At 38.2% G+C, this 21,687-nt stretch overlaps 1 non-coding gene and 1 pseudogene across 1 annotated transcript; one reads left to right on the forward strand and one right to left on the reverse strand.

The window, feature by feature from the left end:
- Positions 1-10,799: 10,799 nt before the first annotated feature.
- LOC103736182 lies at positions 10,800-17,064 on the forward strand (annotated as a pseudogene).
- A 3,830-nt stretch (positions 17,065-20,894) lies between these two features.
- Positions 20,895-20,998, reverse strand: LOC115070780. The gene has a single exon (XR_003849909.1). It is a non-coding gene; the product is annotated as a U6 spliceosomal RNA (small nuclear RNA).
- Between the last annotated feature and the right edge of the window lie 689 nt (positions 20,999-21,687).

Genomic DNA, 21,687 nt, shown 5'->3' on the forward strand with positions numbered 1-21,687 from the left:
TTGGATTTTGCTCATAGGAATCTACAGCAATGGTGTCAGCATACACAAGACCTATGCTAACTCAAGCAGACAAAAACCCAGCATATGCCTGGGGATATGGGAAGCAGGTCCTAATCTTAACTGAAGAGCTACTGGCAGCTGATTACTACTGGGTGAGGAAGAATTGATCTTTTTTAAGGGAGAAACTCTAAATAGGCTGACTAGACCTCAGTGGATGAACTTGTACTGAGTATGTCTGGGTACACTAACTTGACTCTATCAACCTTAGTAAAAATGACAGAATGCATGAAATCTGGTTAGGGGGGATATGAGATAGTGCAGTTCAGGAAAGAGATATATGATTAAAATATTTTGTATGAAATACAAAAGTTCAACATTTAATAAAATTATTTCAATTTCAAAATTAAACAAAAGTAATAGTGCAACAGCAATTGTCTCAGGATTTCAAAGTATTCTTGGATATTTTGTTTCAGTTTTTCTTTAAATATTTTTATATATTAAATATTTTCATATATTTAAAGATATTTTCTTTAAATGTTCTCTGGGTGTGTGTGTGTGTGTGTGTGTGTGTGTGTGTAGAAATTGGGCAGGGTCTCTCTGTCAAACCTAGAGTTGCCAGTATGGCTAGATACCTGTTCTAGGTTGTTTGATTTCTGAGACTAAAATTACAGAAAGGCCACCATGACCACACAGCATTTAAATGGATTCTGTTAGATTTAGGAGAGCAGAAAATGACGAAGTTTAAAGTTTTGAAATAAGAGTCAGAGAGTCAGAACTAAAACAGGCAAGGAATGTGTCATCTTTATTCAGAGAACACAATAAAGGACCTAAATGTTCCCCAGGAAGAAGCAATCTGCATTGAAGGGAGGGCCAGTCTGGACTTACACAGGAGCTCTGTTGTAAACAGCTGGAAGATTTAACTTGGTGCCAGGACCTGGTGTCCTTGATGGTCTCTATCCCAAGGTTATTTTCTCAGGCAAGTGAGCCACCTTAGGGCACTAAAGAAGACAGGCTGGCTCCATAAAAAGTCTCCCTCAGTCCAGGAGTGACCAGTTGATTTAGCTTGAGCAAGGCCAGGCTGCCAATTTAGAGCCAGTTACCACTTTAGAGGAATTACGGCTTTCCCTAATGAGGCTAGTGGCTCTTCTGTAATTCACACATTCTATCAGATTCCACAATATGAACCCTTGTTCTCACATGTAGGTGGCAAGTGCTGTAACCATTGATCTATCATCCAACCCCTGTCATGTGTACTTTGTTTAACTAAAATATACTTCATATAAAGCACATTCCTTCTTTGCTCTATGAAAGCATGATAAGTGTTGAAGATTCTTAGACTACTCATTTAGTGTGAAACATTACCTGATATATTCTCTTCTGTTTAAACTGGCTAACAAATTTACCATACTTTGGAAATGTAATTATTAATATTCTTTTATAAAAATATTTTATTTTTATTTTATGTGTGTGATCATATTGCCTGCATGTATGTAAGTAGACCCATGTTGTGCAATGTTCATGGAGATTAGAAGAAGGTATCAAATCTCCTGGAACTGGAGTTACAGGCAGTTGTTATCTGCCATGTCGGTGTTGGGAGTCGAACCTGGGTCCTCTGCAAGAGCAGTCAGTGCTCTTAAACATTGTGCTATCTCTCCAGCCACATATTAATATTCTTGTTATCAATCATATTACTGTTATTTTATTGTAATTAATGTTCTTGAGAAGTATCTTGCCTAGTGTTCACCATGTATTAGGGAGCCAGTCAGGCATTAACAGTCTCGAAGTTCATTGAAGATTGACGTCCATCCTCATTATCAGAACCTTATAAAACCAGGATCTGAAACTCAAACTTTGAACAACTGCCCAAAGAATTATATGTTACTTTTATCTCAGGTCTTGGGTTGAGACATGACATTCTCAATTTTTCAAAAGAATGAAAGGTTACTGTCTAGCCAGAGGCTTTTTGGTACACAACAAACACAGTATTGTTCCTTTTTCTTAAGAGTTCATTCAAATGGATCTGTCAATCACTAGTCAGAAAAACAAATCATAAGAAAGTTGTTTTAGACTTTAAGGAATATCATACATTGGACTCTCTGCCCACCTGCCACTCTCACTCTCTGAGTTTTCCCCCTGATAATGATTCTTTTTGTCATTTTCTACTCTAAGCCCTCATAAGCACATTACCCAACATTGTAGTAAACACTACCTATCTTTTCTATATAATCTGTGTGTCTTGTGTGCATTCATTTGATGGAGATCACTAGACCAGGAAAGCCTAATGCATTCCAGGATAAGATATCTATAACAATAAGGATATTGGCATTGCTAATATTAACATACAAAATGTTTTTCTTTAAAAGATATTAATATAAAATATGCTTACATCTTCCTTGGAAATGTGACCAGTTTCCTCAAGCCCCTGCAACCATCACTTGCCTGTTGGGATTGAATGTACCCTAGAACTGTGAGCCAAAAATAAACATTTCTTTGATTGGCTTTTATCAGGGTATTTTATCACAGCAACAAGAAAAGTAATCAATACAGTCAACTAACTTCCCTTGATACAGAAGAGGAGAGTGGCAGAAATCAGAATGGAAATAGATGGGAGTCTAACCAAGCCCTTTCATTATTTTTTTCAAATTGTCCAAAACAAAACATGAAGACATATATAAACTTTTAGGAATCATTCCTGGAAAATTCTGTGGAATGCAAAAATAAGTACAACGAATGCCCAAAACTTCATTCTTAAGCTTCATTCTTTTCATGACAAATTCACCTTAGCCTACAAATTTGATTGGAAAAATTGTGTAGTGCTAAAGAGAGAAATATAATATTGCAAAATTGTAGAAATATTGTAAAATAGGAAAGATCTCTCCAGATAGGTGTTCAATGAGTTCACACTTTCAAAGATAAAATAATTTTAAAGCAGACTGAGAAGGAAATTTAGAAACCATTTTAATAGCATTTGGTAGAAAAACAACAGAACCAACAAACTACAAATCTTGGCACATCCTAGGAGTAGGGAGATAGAGAAGAAGAAAAGAGAACATCATGCCTTCAGAGTTAAGGTCAGCAGTGGTGTTCTGCAAGCAGCTGTAGAAAGATGAGAGAAGCAGGGTGCCTCATCATAGAAAACAGAAGAAAGCTCAGAATGCCGGAAAAAACAAACTTGGGATTTTGGCTGAAATTTGAAAAAGAGATAGGAAGAAGGAAAAAGAAAATTTAACTCTTGCATGGCTTCACATCAGTCAGTCTTCTGGCCTGGTGATTGATAGCTCAGTTGGAATAATTCTTGAGAAGGAGCAATATTATACAATGACTTCTGAAATGTACAGTGACATACCTCTACTCAGAGCCAGAGGTAGAACTCATATTGTCTTCTTTTCACCAGGAGGAAATATATTCCCTTTAATGAACTTCAACAAAGCCTTGATCTTATTGTATTTTATTATGGTTCTTTAAATCTTGAGTTGTGATATTTAACTTTCCACCATTACCAGGGAAATAGGAAGAGGGATCCAGAGCTGATTATGAGGAATGGGTCTACCTCAGTGACCTCTGACCATGAAAATGTATGACTAGCTACCTACCAGTAGGGAGTATTTTTTCTACTAACTAAATACCACACATTGTCAACTATGATAGACATATGTGAATGAACTCCCTTAACAGAAGGAACAAGCAGTGCAAATAACCCCAGGATTTTCTCTAGAATTTTAAACAGAAAAGAGAGGATATGAGTACTAGGAAGAACCAGAAACTGAAAACTGAAATGAGAGGACCAGACAGGGACCAGAATGTGTCAGTATTAGTAAGCAGTAGTAAGGCACTTGAGAGAGGAGATAGATTGTCAGGGAGTTGAGGAGTTTTAAAAATCCTTAACATATATGCACCAAATTCTGGTGCACCCAAATTCATAAAAACAACACTGAAGGATTTTAAGACACAGCTTAACCCCACCTCAGTAATAGTAGGGGACTTCAATACCCCACTGTCTCCATTAGACATGTCAACTGGACAAATAATAAACAGACATCTGAATTAAATGATACCATGCATCAAATAGACCTAAGAGACGTCTTTCGAATATTCTACCCAAGCACCAAAGAATACACTTTCTACTCAGCACCCCATGGAACTTTTCAAAATGGACCACATCCTGGGTCACAAAACAAACCTCAACAAATATTAAAAAATTGAACTAATTCCATGCATTCTATCAGACCATAATGGAATAAAGCTCAAAATCAACACTGGTCAAAGCCCTAGTCACTACATGAACTCATGGCAATTAAAAAAAAAAAAAAAAAAAAAACTCCTAAGCAATGAGTGGGTCAAAGTGGAAGTTAAGAAAAAATAAAAGAATTCCTGAAATTCAATGAAAAGGACAATACAACACAACACAACCTCTGGGACACTTTAAAAGCAGTCCTAAGGGAAGTTTAGAGTTCTAAGTGCCTCCATTAAAAAATTAGAAAGAGCCCAAATAAATGACCTAACAATGCAACTCAAGACACTGGAAAGGCAAGAACAAATAAAACCTCAACCCAGCAGAAGAGAAGAAATAACAAAAATCAAAGCAGAAATTAATGACATAGAAACAAAGAAAACAATACAAAGAATCAGTGAATCTAAGAGTTGGTTCTTTGAAAAGCTAAACAAGATAGACCCTTAGCAGAGTTAACAAAAAGAAAGAAAGAGCAAATCCAAATCATCAAAATCAGAGATTAAAGGGGAAATATCACAACAGACACACAAAAGTTCCAGACCATTATATGGGAATATTTTAAAAACCTATACGCTAATAAATTTTGAAAATCTAAAAGAAATGGATGGATATCCAAAATCATGGGAACCACTGAAGATAAACCAAGAAAAGATCAACGGTTTAAACAGACCCGTATAAGGAAATACATAAGGGAATTGAAACAGTAATACAAAGCCTCCCCCTGCCAAAAAAAAAAAAAAAAAAAAACACCCAGGACCAGATGGATTTACAGCAGAATTATACCAGAAAATTGAAAGACCTCCAACCAATACTACTTAAATTATTCAAAATGATAGAAACAGAAGGAGAACACCCAAATTTCTTCTATGAATCCAGCATCACTCTAGTATCCAAACCTGGTAAAGACACAATGAAAAAAGAAAACTATAGACCCATGTCCCTAATGAACATAGATGCAAAAATTCTCAACAATATACTTGCAAACCCCATACAGACACACATCAAAAAGATCAGTCACCATTATAAGTGGGCTTTATCCCAAAGATACAGGGCTGGTTCAATATATGCAAGTAAATAAACATTATTAATCATATAGATGGACTTAAAGACAAAAACCACATTGTCATCTCAGTAGATGCAGAAAAGGCTTTTGACAAAATTCAACATGGGTTTATGTTCAAAATCCTAGAGAGAATTGGACTGGAGGGAACATACCTCAAAATAATTAAATTTACATACAGCAAACCCACAGCCAACATCATTCTAAATGGTGAAAAACTGGAAGTATTCCCATTAAAATCAGGAACTAGGCAAGGATGTCCATGATCTCCACCCCTTTTCAACATAGTGCTTGACACTCTGGCTAGAGCAATAGGAAAAGAGGAAATTAGGGAGCTCTAATTGAAGAAGGAGAGGTCCAACTATCACTTTTTGCAGCTATGATAATATACCTAAGAGATCACAAAATTCAACCAGAATTTTTTTAGAACTTATCAACACTGTCAGTATAGTGGCAGGTTATAAAATCAATCTACAAAAATCAGTAACCTTTCTATATAGCAATAACAAGTAATTGGAGAAAATATAGGGAAATGCTCCCATTGACAATTGATGCAAAAAAAAAAAAAAAAAAGTCCTGTAGTAAATCTGACCAAAGACACCAAAGTTCACTACAATGAAAATTTTAAATCATTAAAGAAAGAGATTGAGGAAGACAGCGGGAGATGGAAGGACCTCCCATGGTAATGGATTGAAATAATAATATTGTGAGCACAAAGAGCAATGCTGGGGAATACTATACCAGATATCTCAAAGTATACTGCAGGAGCTGTACTCTTAAAAACAGCATGGTAGTGATGGTATAGATCAATGGAACATCACTGAAGATTCAAACCTGAGTAAATGCAATTTCAGCCACTTGATATTTGACAAAGGTGCCAAGAACACACAACGGAGGAAAGACAGCATCTTCAACAAATGGTGCTGGCAAAACTGGATCTTCACCTGTAGAAGAATGAAACTAGATCTTTGTCTTTCACCTTACAGAAACATCAATTCCAAATGGATCAGACCTCAATGTGAAACTGGAAACCCTGAAACTATTAGAAGAATTATTGGAAGTAACTTACAAGATATAGGTGTAGAAAAGGATTTTCTAATCAGACAGAAGTTGCTCAGGAATTAAGTTCAGCAATCAACAAGTGAGACCTCATTAAACTAAAAAGCTTCTGTACAGCAAAAGAATCAATCAAAAAAGTGAAGAAAAAACTCACAGAATGGGAAAAACTTCACCAGTGACACATCTAACAGAGGCTTAACATCCAGAATATCTAAAGAACTCAAAGAACAAAGAATCGAGAAACCAGACGACCCAATTAAAAGATGGGCTAAAGCTCCAAACAGAGAGTTCTCAAAGGAAAAACCTAAAAATAGATAGAAAAGATCTCAAAGTTTTCAACATCATTAATATTTAGGGAATTGCAAATTAAAATCACCCTAAGATTTCACCTTACTCAATCAGACTGGCTAGGATCAAGAGAACAAATGATACCAAATGCTAGTGAGGATGTCGAGAAAGGAGAATGCTCATTTACTGCTGGTGGAATTGCAAATCAGTGCAACCTCAATGGATAACAATGTGGAGTATTCTTAACTAATAATAACCTACTGTATGATCCTGTTATACCACTCCTTGGCATACAGCCAAAAGACTCATTCTATTGTAGAGACACTTGTACAACCATGTTTGTTGCTGCTCTTTTCACAATAGCTAAGAGATGGAAGCAGCCTACGTGTCCCTCAACTGATAAGTGGTTAACAAAAATGTGGTATATTTACACAACGGAGTTCTATTCAGCAGTAAAGAAAGATGAAATACTGAAATTTGTAGTTAATTGGATGGATCTAGAAACTGTTAAACTAAGTGAAGTAACACAGACTCAGAAAAACAAATGATGTGTGTTCTCCCTCATATGTGGATCCTAGCACCTGGTTCTTTTAATAACATGATGCTATCCAGCATTCCCTTCCACTTGAAATAACTAACATCATCACTACTTTAGCTGAGCCTGGTCACTAAACGGGGTCACAACTGGGCTTGTTGACCATTGTGCTCATTCATTAAAGGAGGGCCGAGCATGGTCATTGTACCCTCACAGGCATATCCAGCCACTCTTCCCAGCCAACTGTATGTAATTTGGCCCTAATCACACATGGCCTCCTGGATTTGGGTAGGGTTAAAGTATATAATCTGGAGAAGGCTAGGAAAAGAAGGCATGACCCTTGCTGCGTAAAGGCATTCCAGTGTGCATACCTTCAGGTCATACATACACCTCAGCAACCCCTCAATTATCTCGGTAAGTAAGCTCAATAAATTCATTTGTTCCCCAGTAAAACATTAATCAAACATTTGCTTGACACTAGAGCCTGAAAATGGAATAAGCATTGCTTAGCATCCTCAGGAAAAGAAGTCTCACAACAAATGGAAAATTTATTTGTTAATGCTACTAAGTCTCATAATTATTTAAAAGAAAAAAAGGAAATGAGAATATAAAAAGATGTTAGAAGAATATAGGAATAGAGATATTTTCCAAAATAGAAAAAAATGAGAAATCCTAAGCAAGTGATGAAGTTCTATGTAGGTTTGTTCTGATATATAAAGGACGAGACAAAAATAATATATACATAATCTTAAATTTTCCATGGTCACAGTTTAGTTAAGTAGTTTAAGGAACAAAATATATATTTAGACATTGTTTATCTGAGAATGTTTGCGGTTTTTTTTCTTTTGTCCAAGCTTTGTCTACACAGCACAGGATAATTAAAAGTACCAGACTTGTGGAACTAACCTTATTGCATGTTAACAGCAATAGTTTGAGGCCTGTACAAATGCACTCAGAAGGACTTAAGAGATAGTCTCTTCCCATTGCCCTCCAAGGTTGACTAAGTTCCAGGGGACTATGTAACATCTCTCAAAATGTCGTGTAACTGTGGTGAGTCACCTTGTCCTCTTGTTCAGGGAGGACATGGAAACACGACAAGATGGATTTGTACCACTTTCCACTCTACAATGAGGAGGGTCAACTCAGAGGAAACATCTCATTATGCTTCCATGTGAAGCCAGACAGGGTTGAGCAGGACCTTTGACTTATCTTCACATAAATGGAACTGATTAAAAAAAAAAAAATGGAGCCAGGAACCAGGAACTCCTCCCAAGCCCATGTGGCCCCTGAGGAATAGATCCTCAAATGACCTTAAGTGTAAAAATAAATTCATGTATTTGTACCAACTTATGATCTTTAACACCCATAAGCAAAGTATAACCAAAGAGTTTAGTCATCAGTGTATTTAAGAGTTTAAGGGATTACACTAATGTCCTAGACATTAGGCTTATGTCTATATAAAATTTATTTAGACAATTATTGCTCATTGATGATTTTGTTCCTAACTAGAAAGTGCTGCTCAGATGTAAGACTTCAAATCTTGGTCTCCAATACTGTAGTGCCCACCTGTAGCTAAAGGAGACAACCAGCTATTGTTCTAAAATAATGGATAAATTTGTTTTCTCCCCCTATGTAGAAGCCTTTGACAGGGAAATGACACTGATTCTAACCACTCCAGCAGCTATCAAAATATCTGAAAGCAAATCCTGAATCCATCACTCTAGAGTCCAGCCTTGGATGAAAAAAGAAAAATGAGGAGGAACCCAAAAGAAGGATGCTTTTGGATGCTCTTGTCAAGAAACTCCAGTGGACTTCCATATGAACATTTGAAAATTGCCCTGTTCTGACTTTTTTCCTAGTTCCTTGTCTACAACTTGTAATGCTAACTACTCTTGCTTTACTTCTCCTTTACACCTCCTATTCATGATTCAAGGACCTTCTTTTCCCCCAAGAGATAAGAGTTATGCAATTTTGGAGTCTTTTAGATAGACCCATTGAAGGGGTACTCCAAATGCCTCATCCTGAGTCCCTGTTCAGCATGGAAGAAGCCAGAGCGGTCGGCGTTCCTATTCCCTATTGGCAATTTGGGTAACTCCTTCAGAGGATGGTGTGATTAGAACAGGAGGTAGGAATTTGCTAGGCAGTTAGGGTAAAAACACTCCAAAGAAATGTAGCCAGTTTCTTGATAGACTTACAGGTGTTGGCTCCAGTTGCTTGACCCTGCACTGGACTAAGGAGGCAAGGGGTTTCTCCTGTCCCCATTGTACTTGTTGGTCCCTGAGTCTGACAGGCTCTCGGTCTGCTTGCTGACTGTAACCACATCAGTCACCTCCCCATTGACCACACAAAGGTGCTGGGGGAGAAATTCTTGGAAAACCTTCTTCCACCCTTAGTATAGCCTTTATCAGAAGAGAAATGCATCTTATTTAATACTTGGGGATTCTTAACCACCCCTTGTATAGTTGTTATCCTTCAAATGTTCTTTGTAAACTATTCTTCTGCTTTTAAAACCTTCCAGAAACACCTTAGTACTGAATTTGGTTTTTTCTTTATCAATTTTTTCTGGGGATTTGGGCTTGACATAAGTCTTACCACATTTGTCTTCGAGTAACCCAAGTGGACCATTTCTTCGGTCTGGTCTTTTTTTTATCTCTTATAAGGTGTTCTGTTATTTTAAAGACACATTTTACATGCTGGTCAGAAAAATTTAGATTTGTGAAAGCCTCTATCCCTTTACAAAGATCCTGTCCCATCAAAGGGCTTAGTAAAATCATTAAAGGCCCATAACATTCTCGAGGTCCCAGTTGAATTAGGCTTTCTTTCATATCTCTGGTGAACTCAGTCTTATCTGGCCCAGTGAACTAGGCATCATATATTGCTTTTCTCATACCTAGTCCTCTCAGGAATGCCTGCCCCTCCATTACAGTCCTCCAGCCCCTGCTAATCATGTTAGTCTCCCTTGGTGACAACCATGTATCTTTAATGCCTTCAACCACCCACCTCATGAAGGACTGCTCCCCATTGCATTGGCCTAGGTTGAACAGCCTATATCACAAGGATGGATGGGTGGTTATATAACTCATCTGTGAAGGTTCTGAAAGACTTTGACTGGTATCATTTGCTCCCATGTCCCATACTCTCACTAGCCATGTGGCCAGGGGCTCTCTGCTTGCTTACTTGTAAGTTTTTCTTAGTTTTTACAGTTCCAGCATGGAATATTTCCTAGCTACAGCACAGTTAGCTTTTTTTTTTCCTTTTTGCTATTATCTGTCTTTTCCTCTGAGTCCTTGGACCTTACACAAGTCAAAGTGTCCTGCCTTTTTTCTTAGTGACATACTCCATTCCAAAGGACAAAAATATGTACAAAATATTTGGAGCTTTTATCTAATCCTTAAAAGATTTTAGGGTTATCTCTTCATGGGTGGGGGGGATGTTAGAGTAGCCAAGAGCCCGATAAAACATAAATAAATCAAAGAAGAAGAAAGAGTACATGAAGTTATGAGAAAAAAGTGATGGGGCGATATGGGAGGAGTTGGAGGGGAGGGATGGGCATGGATTTGATCAAAACAACTTATAGGCATGTGTCTCCAAATTGGCTAGTTCCTCTAAGGGGTGGAGCCTGCCACATGGCTTGGATTACTGAGGGGTGGCTGGGATCTATCTTGGACCTGAAGCCAGGAGCCTGGTGGAACACCTGTGGCAGCAGGTGTGGAGATAGATATGGCCCCAGTGTCATAGCGGCAGGTGTGGAGAGATAGATGATCCCAGCACCTCACCTGCATGGATGCAAGAGGAGGCATTTATCCACCTGGGATGAGACTGTAGGCCCAAGATACGCAGGCAAAAGTTTACAGAGATATTGGTGGGGCTGCGGGAGCATCTGTTGGCCAGCTCTGAGCTGCAGTGCAAGAGTGCTTGTCTCTGTGTAAGTTCCCCAATTTACTCCCTCCCTACCCGAGGGTATAAAGCATAATAAACTCACAGAAAGATATGTTATATGGTTTGCTTGATAGCATAAGAGACCCAGAGGGAATTTGGGTGACAAAATTGGCAGAGCCTGGAAGGATACTACGAAACTGAGAATGAGTTTTAAAAGAGCACTAATGGCGGCAATTATGTGGTTTTTACAATGGGTTACTAAGGAGAGGCCAGCCACCCAGAAGTGGGGGCCACAGCTATGTTGTAAATGTGGGGATATGTTGCAGGTATGTGAAGATTTGTTAAAAATTATCCAAAGGCAAGAAAATCTTTTACCTGCTCTAGGCCCAAATGGAGCACCTGAAAAAAGAGCTTGGCCTCTTTGCATCATAAAAGAAGTGTCCCAAGCAGGGAGAGTTGAAAAGGCTGAACAGGCAGACCCAGATGCAGAGCTGGAGAGAGAAAAAAGGCAGGACACTTTGACTTGTGTAAGGTCCAAGGACTCAGAGGAAAAGATATATAATAGTAAAAAGGACAAAAAGCTAACTGTGCTGTAGCTAGGAAATATTCCATGCTAGAACTGTTAAAACTAGGAAAAACTTACAAGCAAGTAAGCAGAGAGCCCCTGGCCACATGGCTTGTGAAAATATGGGATATGGGAGCAAATGACATCAGTATAAGTCCTTCAGAAGCTTTACAGCAGAGTTATATAACCACCCATCCGATCTTGCCATATAGGCTGTTCAACTTATGCCAATGCAGGGTGGAGCAGTCCTTAATGAGATGGCTGGTTGAAGGTATTAAAGATACATGGTCATCACTAAGGCAGACTAACATGATTAGCAGGGGCTGGAGGACTCTAAAGGAGGGGCAGGCATTATTGAGAAAACTAGGTATGAGAAAAGCAGTATATGATGTCCAGTTCATTGGGCCAGATAAGACTGTGTTCACCAGAGATATGAAGGAGAGCTTAATTCAACTGGGACATTGAGAATGGTATGGGGCTTTAATGGTTTTACTAAGCCCTTTGATGGGACATAATCTGTGTAAAGTGAGAGAGGCTTTGGCAAATCTAAATTTTTCTGACCAGCATGTAAAATGTGTCTGTAAAATAACAGAACACCCTATAAGAGAAAAAAAAAAAAAAAAGACCAGACCGAAGAAATGGTCCACTTGGGTTACTCGAAGACAAATGTGGCAAGACTTATGTCAAGACCAAATCCCCCGAAAAAAATTGATAAAAAACCCAAATTCGGTACTAAGGCATTTCTGGAAGGTTTTAAAACCAGAACAGTTTACAAAGAACATTCAAAGGATAACAACTATACAAGGGGTGGTTAAGAATCCCCAAGTATTAAATAAGATGCATTTCTCTTCTGATAGAGGCTATACTAAGGGTGGAAGAAGGCTTTCCCACAAGTTCTCCCCCAGCAACCTTGTGTGGTCAATGGGAAGGTGACAGATGTGGCTATAGTCAGCAAGCAGACCCAGAGCCTGTGAGACTCAGGGAACCAACAAGTACAATGGGGACAGGAGAAACCCCTTGCCTCCTTAGTCCAGTGCAGGGTCAGGCAACTGAAGCCAACACCTTTAAGTCTATAAAGAATAAAAGAATCCAAAGGGATAACTAAAAATGGTAAAGAGCTAACCAAATTAATGCCTCGTAGCCATGCTATGGTACTTAAGAAGGATCTATGGAGAAAAGACTTAATATGAATGGACAAAACCTTTCCATGCTGTGTGAGACTTGTCTATGATTGATTTAATATATAATGTTAACATTCCTTTGAGTGTTTTACAGATATGTAACCCATTTGAAGGACACCTGAAGAAGGAAAGGCCAGCTATAGATGTAAGATTCTTGGGAGTTTTATGTAGGTTAGGTAAGATGAGAACAGAGACTCCCAAACTATGCAACTATTAAGAAAATCTACAGTACCAGGGGTGGGTTGCCCCCCGCCATGAGCTGTTGGTAAGAGAGAGATCCTAGAAATCCTCTAATTCACCAAGGCTTTTGCCATTAGTGTCAACTGTACACTAGAAAGGTTGATAAGGCCATGTTGCTGAAGACAGTGCATGTAGTGAGTGCTGAAGAGGAAGAAGAAGAAGAAGAAGAAGAAGAAGAAGAAGAAGAAGAAGGAGGAGGAGGAGGAGAAGAAGAAGAAGAAGAAGAAGAAGAAGAAGAAGAAGAAGAAGAAGAAGAAGAAGAAGAAGAAGGAGAAGAAGAGAAGAAGAAGAAGAAGAAGAAGAAGAAGAAGAAGAAGAAGAAGAAGAAGAAGAAGAAGAAATAGAACTGAGACTAAGCCAAAAAACTCCATGCAACTGGATGGATGACATTCATATTCCCAGAAGGCTCTATACAGATGGTTGGGGAAGAAAGGATCCCCCATAATTGTACTCAACAATGGACCCCGCATGCTGCACACAATGGATATGCCAAACAATACCTGCAAGTGCAATAATGGTTTGACCAACATACACGTACACCTGGCAAATTTCTAATTGGATGAGACCTGTTCCTAGGGGTGGAACACACATCTGGTGCTGTAGACCAGGCCAATGCCTTGTGTCAAGAAAGGCTGCAGGCCCTAGTGAAAAGCCATCATGAGTATATTGTTTAATGAATATAGTACACCTATTGGTATATCTTATAGGCATCTGTATTTGCATTCATGTTTGTTTAAATGTGTCTACTTTCCTCCATTTGTCTTTATAGTAGAAGAAACATCACTGTGATAGATCAGTGGCCACAGAGTAAAGACGACTAATGGGGAAACCCAAGAAACCAATATATCACCATGATACAAGAGAGATCGTCCTACATCTGTCACCCCCTCTAAGGCTCAGGGACCTTAGTGGAAGATGGAGGGGAAGATTGTAAGAGTGGAGGAAAGGTGTGGAGTGTCTCCCAGTTGACAAGTTCCTCCAAAGGGCTGGGCTTGCCACAGGGTGTGGACTACTGAGAGGTGGCTGGAAGCCATCTTGGACCTGAAGCCACAAACGCGGGTGGTGATGGGTGTGGAGAAAGAGATGGCCCCAGTGCCTCACCTGCATGGATGTGAGAGGGGGCATTTAAAGACCTAGGATGAGACTGTGGGCCCAAGATGCGTGGGCAAAAGTTAACAGAGACTATGGGCATGGCCATGGTAGCATCCGGTGGTGGGCTCTGAGTCGTGGTGCAAGACTGCTTGTCTTTGTGTAAGTTTCCTAATTTACCCCCTCCCTACCTGAGGGCATAAACCGTAATAAATTCACATAAAGATATGTTGTATGGTTTATTTGATAGCACAGGAGAATCAGAGGGAATTCGGGTGACAGCATGTATGAAATTCTCAATAAATTATTTAAAAAAAATAAAAAAGAATATAATTATATGATGGCTGATAAAAATCTCAGACACAATTGGCTATTAAAGTTTCTAACTGCCTAAGTAGCTATAAATTAAATTTTTCAGTTGTTTGGTGTATAATATAAATGAAATAATAAAAATCAAATTGAGGGATCTGTTTGTGATAAAATTGTATTCTTTCAATGTTCATATTATATTTTTTAAACATTGTCCTTCATATCAGTGTTATTATATTCACTTAAAATATTTATTTGCTTCAAATCTATGAGTAATTCAAGATCCTGAATTTTAGAAATGTATATTTCTTCATATGTATTATATTTGCATTTATTGTATAGTCTGAGTTTATGAGAGTATCTCACACTGTAACGAAAGCTAGCCTTGAATCCTTAGCCTCAGCTTCTCCAGTCCTAGGATCAGAGGAATATACCACCACATTCAGCAGAGAAAACTATGATAAAATCAAATATCTAATACTTTATTCAAGATGGCATCTAGTCCTGCTATGAAAATGTTTAAGTGAAATAAGCAAATGAAATTTGAAAAGCTTTTATTTAAAATGATAAATATATACTTATTCACTTTTACTTTATTAATACTGTGTTCTCCAAGGTATTTCATAAGATAGATTTGATACTGTGACTAGAATATAATAGTTCATTTTACCTCTCACTACAAACTCATTAAGAAGAGACAGGAATTGGTTCATTGCCATGTACTTTATTCATATATCTGACAAGTTAAGAAGACAGAAGTTTAACATCCTTTAGATCTATCTTACATCTCTTCTGTGGGCAGGAGATCACATTGGAGGAAGAAACAAAGGCAGTCAATAATTCCAAAGTTCAGTCTTGTTCCTCTGATCAGGTGGCCTGACTTTCCTTTGGTGTTTCTTCCCTTTTAAATCTTGTCCTTCTCATTCACTACATCTCTCTCTGTAGAGCAGGGGTTTCACAATTAGCACTGCCATTGAGTCTCACATTCTCCCAAATATCTATTAGGACTGCATCAATGTTAAAGGTTAACTCAGAGCAAACAAACCATGAGCAGTGTGTACATGCTGGGCTCCTCACAATGGGAATAAGCAAATGTAGACTCCATTCTACACCATTAAATGTGAGTCTACTCTTGTAATATAGGACATAAAGGTACCCTTCATATCCCTTATCAAAAGAAGATTCAACTTTCTCAATGAATTATTCACTGAACTAATGGCTGATGAGACACTTGATAAGGTGACATTAGGGGTCATGAGAGTAACTAGGGAAAGCCCTCTCTGAAAGAAGCTGTGCCATTTATGTAAAATACCTAATGTAGAAACCAATGCAATGTGTTTAAGAAATAACTAAGTGTAAGGTTAGGTTAGAAAAAAGAGATAAAACCATGCCAAGAGCCCATTGGCATATGTGGAAACAACATCACAGGGCCCTGCTCTTCTATGCACATACCCCTTCTTTATTTGTGCTCCTTAGCTAGTTTAAGGGAAAATCTCCATAAAGGAGCAACATGTTCTGACTTACTTTTTAAATATGCAACTCTTGGTTTGGGGGATAAATTAGACTTACACTTTATAAAAATGCCAGTGAAAGCTCTCTGCTCCTCCTGCTTCTTGAGGCAACCTCATTCCTGAGACACAATGGTGAATGTCAGAGTGAACAGAATTGACCTGTTGAGCACCTAGTCACCAGGGCTGCCTTCAGCTCTAGCAAAGTAGACATTGTTGCCATCAATGATCCCTACATTGATATCAACTACATGGTCTACATGTTCAAGTATGATTCCACCCACATCAAGTTCAATGACACAGTCAAGGCTGAGAGTGGGAAACTTGTCATCAATGGGAAGGTCATCTCCATCTTCCAGGAGTGAGATCTAAACAACATCGTGATGCTGGTGCTGAATACGTTGTGGAGTCTACTGGGGTCTTCACTACTCTGGAGAAGGCTGGGACCCACTTGGAGGGTGGAGTCAAAAGAGTCATCAACTCTGTCCCTTCTGCATGAAGTCCCCATGTTTGTGATGGGCATGACCCTTGAAAAATATGACAACTCCCTCAAGACTGTCAGCAATGCCTCCTGCACCACAATTTGCTTAACCCCATGGATGGCCGAGGTCATCCATGACAGCTTAGGCATCATTGAGGGACTCATGACCACAGTTCATACCATCAGAGCTAGCCAAAGACTGTGGACCACACCTCCAGGAAACTGTGACATGATGGGCATGGGGTTGCCAAGAACATCATCCCTGCCTTCACTGCCACTGTCAAGGCTGTGGGCAAGGTCATCCCAGAGCTGAATAGGAAACAAACTGGCATGGTCTTCTGTGTTCCTATGCCCAGCATGTCTGTTGTGGATCTGACCTGTCACCTGGAGAAAGCTGCTAAATATGATGACCTCAAGAAGGTGGTCAAGCATTGATCCTAAGGTCCACTAATGGGCTTCTTGAGCTATCAGGTCATCTCCTGCAATTTTAGCAGTGATGACAACTTTTCTACCTTTGATTTGGGGGCTGGCATTGCCCTCAACAATCACTTTGCCAAGCTCATTTCCTGATATGACAATGGATTTGGCTACAGCAACAGGGTGGTGGACCTCATGGTCCACATGGCCTCCAAGGAGTAAGAAGCCCCGAACCACTGACTCCAGCAAAAGGAAAAGAGAGGCCTTCAGCTGGGGATCCCTGCCACAGCTCAGTGCCCAACACACTGAACATCTCCCTGCACAGTTTCCATCTTAGACCCCCAGAATATAGGGAGGGGCTTAGGTAGCCCTAGTCTTTGAATACTATAAATAAAATTCATTGCACCCACCCCCCAAAAAAAGCCAGTGAAAAAATAAATAAATTTTAAAACCCTAAAATTCATTTTAAAGTTGATAAAGAAAAATTATATCTATTTATGTTGACACATCTGATGTTGGTACATGTGTAAATTGTGTAATATTAGAAACCAGTTTAAATACATTTATAGTTTTTAACAGGAAGATAAATTCCACAAGCCTTCTCTCATTCATGGTGATTAACATGTTGATGGTTACATTGGGATAGGGAACCAGTGGATACAAAATTACAGACAGAAAAGATAAATTATCTATTGTTCTACTACTTAATAGAGTGATAATAAAAATCAATAACAGACTGTATATCTCAAAAAAGCAGCTGGCAGTTTTTAATATCTAAGCCTTAGAACACAGAAAGTCCAAAAGGTATATTTTGAGGGCATAGAAATGTTTTCATTTGTTTTGGATGAGGGTAATCTGAATGCTCAAACTTTACTAGTTTTAAGCTATAATCAAATTAGAACTATTACTTCATCTAATGTGTCCCTCAAAATGTTATAGCCAGCACGGTGAAAACACTTTAGATGGCAGGTTGATTAACTGAACAAAACCCTTGAAAAATATGGACAATTAAAGCTTAGACTAGGGACAGCATGAAGAACTTTGTATCAATTGAAGAAACAACACTCACATTAAGAAAATTTAAAATTTGCCTCCGGAATATTTTAAAGAGGAAGCATGTCAGGCTTACAGATTTAAAAATCACCAATAATGGACAAAATTCTTCTGAATTAATTTAAAATATATTAAAATTATAATGAATTTCCATCATCATTTTGATGGTACCAAAAAAAAGAAAGAAAGAAAGAAAAGAAAAAGAGCTAGCAGCAAAATCAAAAACTGTGCAAATTGAAAGATGTGAGAAAGAAATGAAAATGAATTTTAAGAATTCAGTAAGCCAATTTAAATTTACAGGGGAAAGCCTCATAAGCAGAATGAATAAAATAGAATGTCAAGACTTGGAATACAGTTGGAGAATGAGACTGCTCAAGGAAAGAATATGAAAGTTTTTTAAAAGCAGAAGAATGAAATATGCAGAATATGTTGAAAACCATGAAAACAAAAAATCTGTGCATCATAAGCATAAAGAAAGGGTAAGAACATCAGGTCAATGGCATTTGCCAATCTAAGACAGGATTATAGCAAAAAAACTTCCCTAATTTAAAGAAAGACACATCTCTACAAATAGAAGAAACACAGAGAACACAAAATAGAAAGGACATAAAGAAACTTCCATGGTATATCATAGCAAAAACACTGAAGGTATAGAATAAAGAGAGAATACTGAAACTAAGAAGAGAAAAACAAGTTACATGCAACTTTTGCCATTCAAGGCTCAGGGAACGTAGTGGAAGAGGGTCCAGAAAGAGTATCAGTTCTCAACTCTCACCAATGATGATACAACATACATCATCAATGATGATCTCTCATACAACAGATAGTGATTAACAGAAAGTTACAACTGCCAAATGTATGGAGAAATTATCACTGAAACGTACAGCTATATCAAGCCTCTGCCATCCAAGGCTCAGGGACCATTGCAGAAGACGGGGCAGAAAGATTGTAAGAGTTGGAGTTGGTTTTTAATACAAAGGAAACAGAGTTCTACAGACACCTGGTTAGTTACTCATATTAACTTAAAGTAATGATAACAGCATGCACAAGACCCATGAAACCTCAAACCACACAAAATCCCAGCAGAGAAGTGGGGAAATGGAGAAGAAGCCCCAACCTTAGCTGAAGAACTATTGGCAATTGGTAACAACTGGGAGAAAGTGTGTTGCCTTTCTTTTTTTTATATTTATTATCATTTTTTAAAAATAATTATTTATTTAATAACCACATGATTAGAAGAAGCATTTCCTTACAGCATTGATGTCTTCAATAACAATTTCCAGAGTAAAGATGCATCTTTTTCAATATTGGCTGTAAATTTTTAGGTTCACAGTTGAATCAATACAGTTATGTAATATTGAACTCAGTATAAATCCTATAAAACACAATATTGAATGAGGTTTTAACCTTAAAAAAAGATCTCCATTTCATTTTAAAATATACTGTTTCATTTAAAATGAAAAACTCATTTTTAACGCTACTAACACTTAGATGTTTGCACATGCATCTGTAATATCTATGTATTTGATTAGTAAAAGTCACAGTCAGTTATTTTCTGAGATCCACCTGAGCATGGATATAAAATCATTGGGTAGATTTCAATGGTAATGTGTTTCACCTCTACTAATTAACATGGAGCAAATTTTTATGCTTCTCGATCAAATATAACTTGTTTTTTTTTAAATTTATTGATTTTTTGTGTGTATTTCATACAGAAAATGGCAAACAATCTTATTCATCTATGTACCCACATCCCAAATGGCACCCTCCCATAGTCTCCCCCTACCTCCACTGGAGCCCATATACTCTGTCATCCCTGATACTATCCAGTCTTTCTTCAGTGCTTGTCCATCTGCTGAATCTAGTCAGCCTATTTAGAGATCCTTATTTTAGGATGATCAGCTCTTTTCATTTAGCAGAAAACAGTTGCCAATATTCCTTTAGATAAGATTGGGGTGTGCTGTTCATGTTCCCAGTTCTATGCTGGGTTACTGTCTGGGAGTCTCTTGGGCCACCCTGGCCAACCACTCAAAGGAAGTTATCTCCTGTTTGGCATTGTTTCTTGTTATGTAGCTTTTAGCTATAACCATGGACTCTTAAAGAATTATATTGATCCCTTGAATCTTTGGTTATAATTTCCTTTTGGGTGTTTAAGACCATACAGTTGGCCAAGATAGACCAATTTATTTTTACTCTTAAGGTCATTTGAGGATCTGTTCCTCAGGGGCCACATGGGCTTGGGAGGAGCCCCTGGCTCATTTTTTTTACCAGTTCCATATATGTGAAGATAAGTCAAAGGTCCTACTCAACCATGGATGGCTTCACTTGGAGGCATGGAGGAAATGATTCCTCTGTGTTGACCCTCCTCTTCATAGACTGCACACTGGTTCAAGTCCATTTGAGTCCATGGTCTCCTTGATTAAGAGGACAGGTGACTCACCACAGTTACAGGACATTTTGAGAGATACTCATAGTCCTCTGGAGCTTAGTCATCCTAGGATGGCAAGGAGCAAAAACTGTCCTTTATATCTCTGTGATCAAATTAGTGTAGGCCTCAAAGTATGGCTGTTAGACATCTAAGGTTAGTTCCACCAGTCTGGTACTTTTAATTAAGGTGTGCTCTCTAGATAAAGCTTGGGCAAAGACCAAACATTCTCAGATAAACCTTGCCTAGGCATGTATTACATTCCTTGAGCTAGTTGTATTATAATTTGTCAGTAGGTTATTTGGTTAATGTGGTTCCCTCTGGTTTTTTAAAACTAGCTAGGTGTTATTTATCTCTAGCCTTGTCTAACCCTTCCTCCATGGTTTCCCCATTTAAAGTGCTCCCATTTTTCCCACTTCTCCCTTCTATGGTTCCACCTCTCTTGAGCTCCTTCTTTCCCTTTGGTTCCTTGTGTAACCCTCCCTCCCCCTCCCCTTAACCCCGTGTTTATACACATATCCCTTATTAATGCCTGTTTCCTTCCCGTTTCTTCTCTTTCAGATTATTTCTTTTCCAAAATATGGAATGCTTCATGAATTTGAGTGTCATCCTTGCACAGGGGCCATGCAAATCATCTCTGTATCGTTAGTTGGCTTTGTTTAAGGTTTTGATGCTAGAGAGATCGGCCTGGCTCCAGTGGATGAACACAGGAAGTAATTTGGGACACAAACTTGGCTCAGTAGGCCTTACCATATATTACAAAGTTCATGAACACAGGCGGGGAGAGAGGAGTGCAGATATGGGATGTGGTATAAATATGATCACATTATATTATATGAAACTCACAAAAATTTAGTGAAAATATTTATTTAGAAAATATGATCAGGTGACAATTTATTTTGCATTCAATCATTTTGCTAAAAGATGTGGAGTGGTCCAAGAACAGGAACATAGAATAATGGGAAAGACAATTCAGCTTGCAGATATTTAAGTTTAAAATATGAGAAATAGGACAACAGGACTCTTGGTAATTAAAGAAATATTGGATGAATTTAGAAAAAAAAATACTGAATCTCCAGATAATAAAACAAAAGAAAATTTAAACACAGTATTATGTGACAAGCAAAAGTATTATATTGTTGAAATGTGGGTTTCAATATTAACAGAAAAAGGTCAAAGTAATGTTTTTTAAAATTGCCAACTGAAGGTTGGTGAGAAAGCTCAAGGAGTAATAGCATTTGCCTCCAAGACTGATGACCGAGTGTGAACCCTGGGACACATGTGGAATGAGAGAACACCTTCATCAAGGTTTCCCCTGACCTCCAAACAAGGACCATTCTGATCATGCACACACACACACACACACA

Source organism: Nannospalax galili, unplaced genomic scaffold (assembly GCF_000622305.1).
Source record: "Nannospalax galili isolate Female #2095 unplaced genomic scaffold, S.galili_v1.0 scaffold115, whole genome shotgun sequence".
Classification (NCBI taxonomy): domain Eukaryota; kingdom Metazoa; phylum Chordata; class Mammalia; order Rodentia; family Spalacidae; genus Nannospalax; species Nannospalax galili.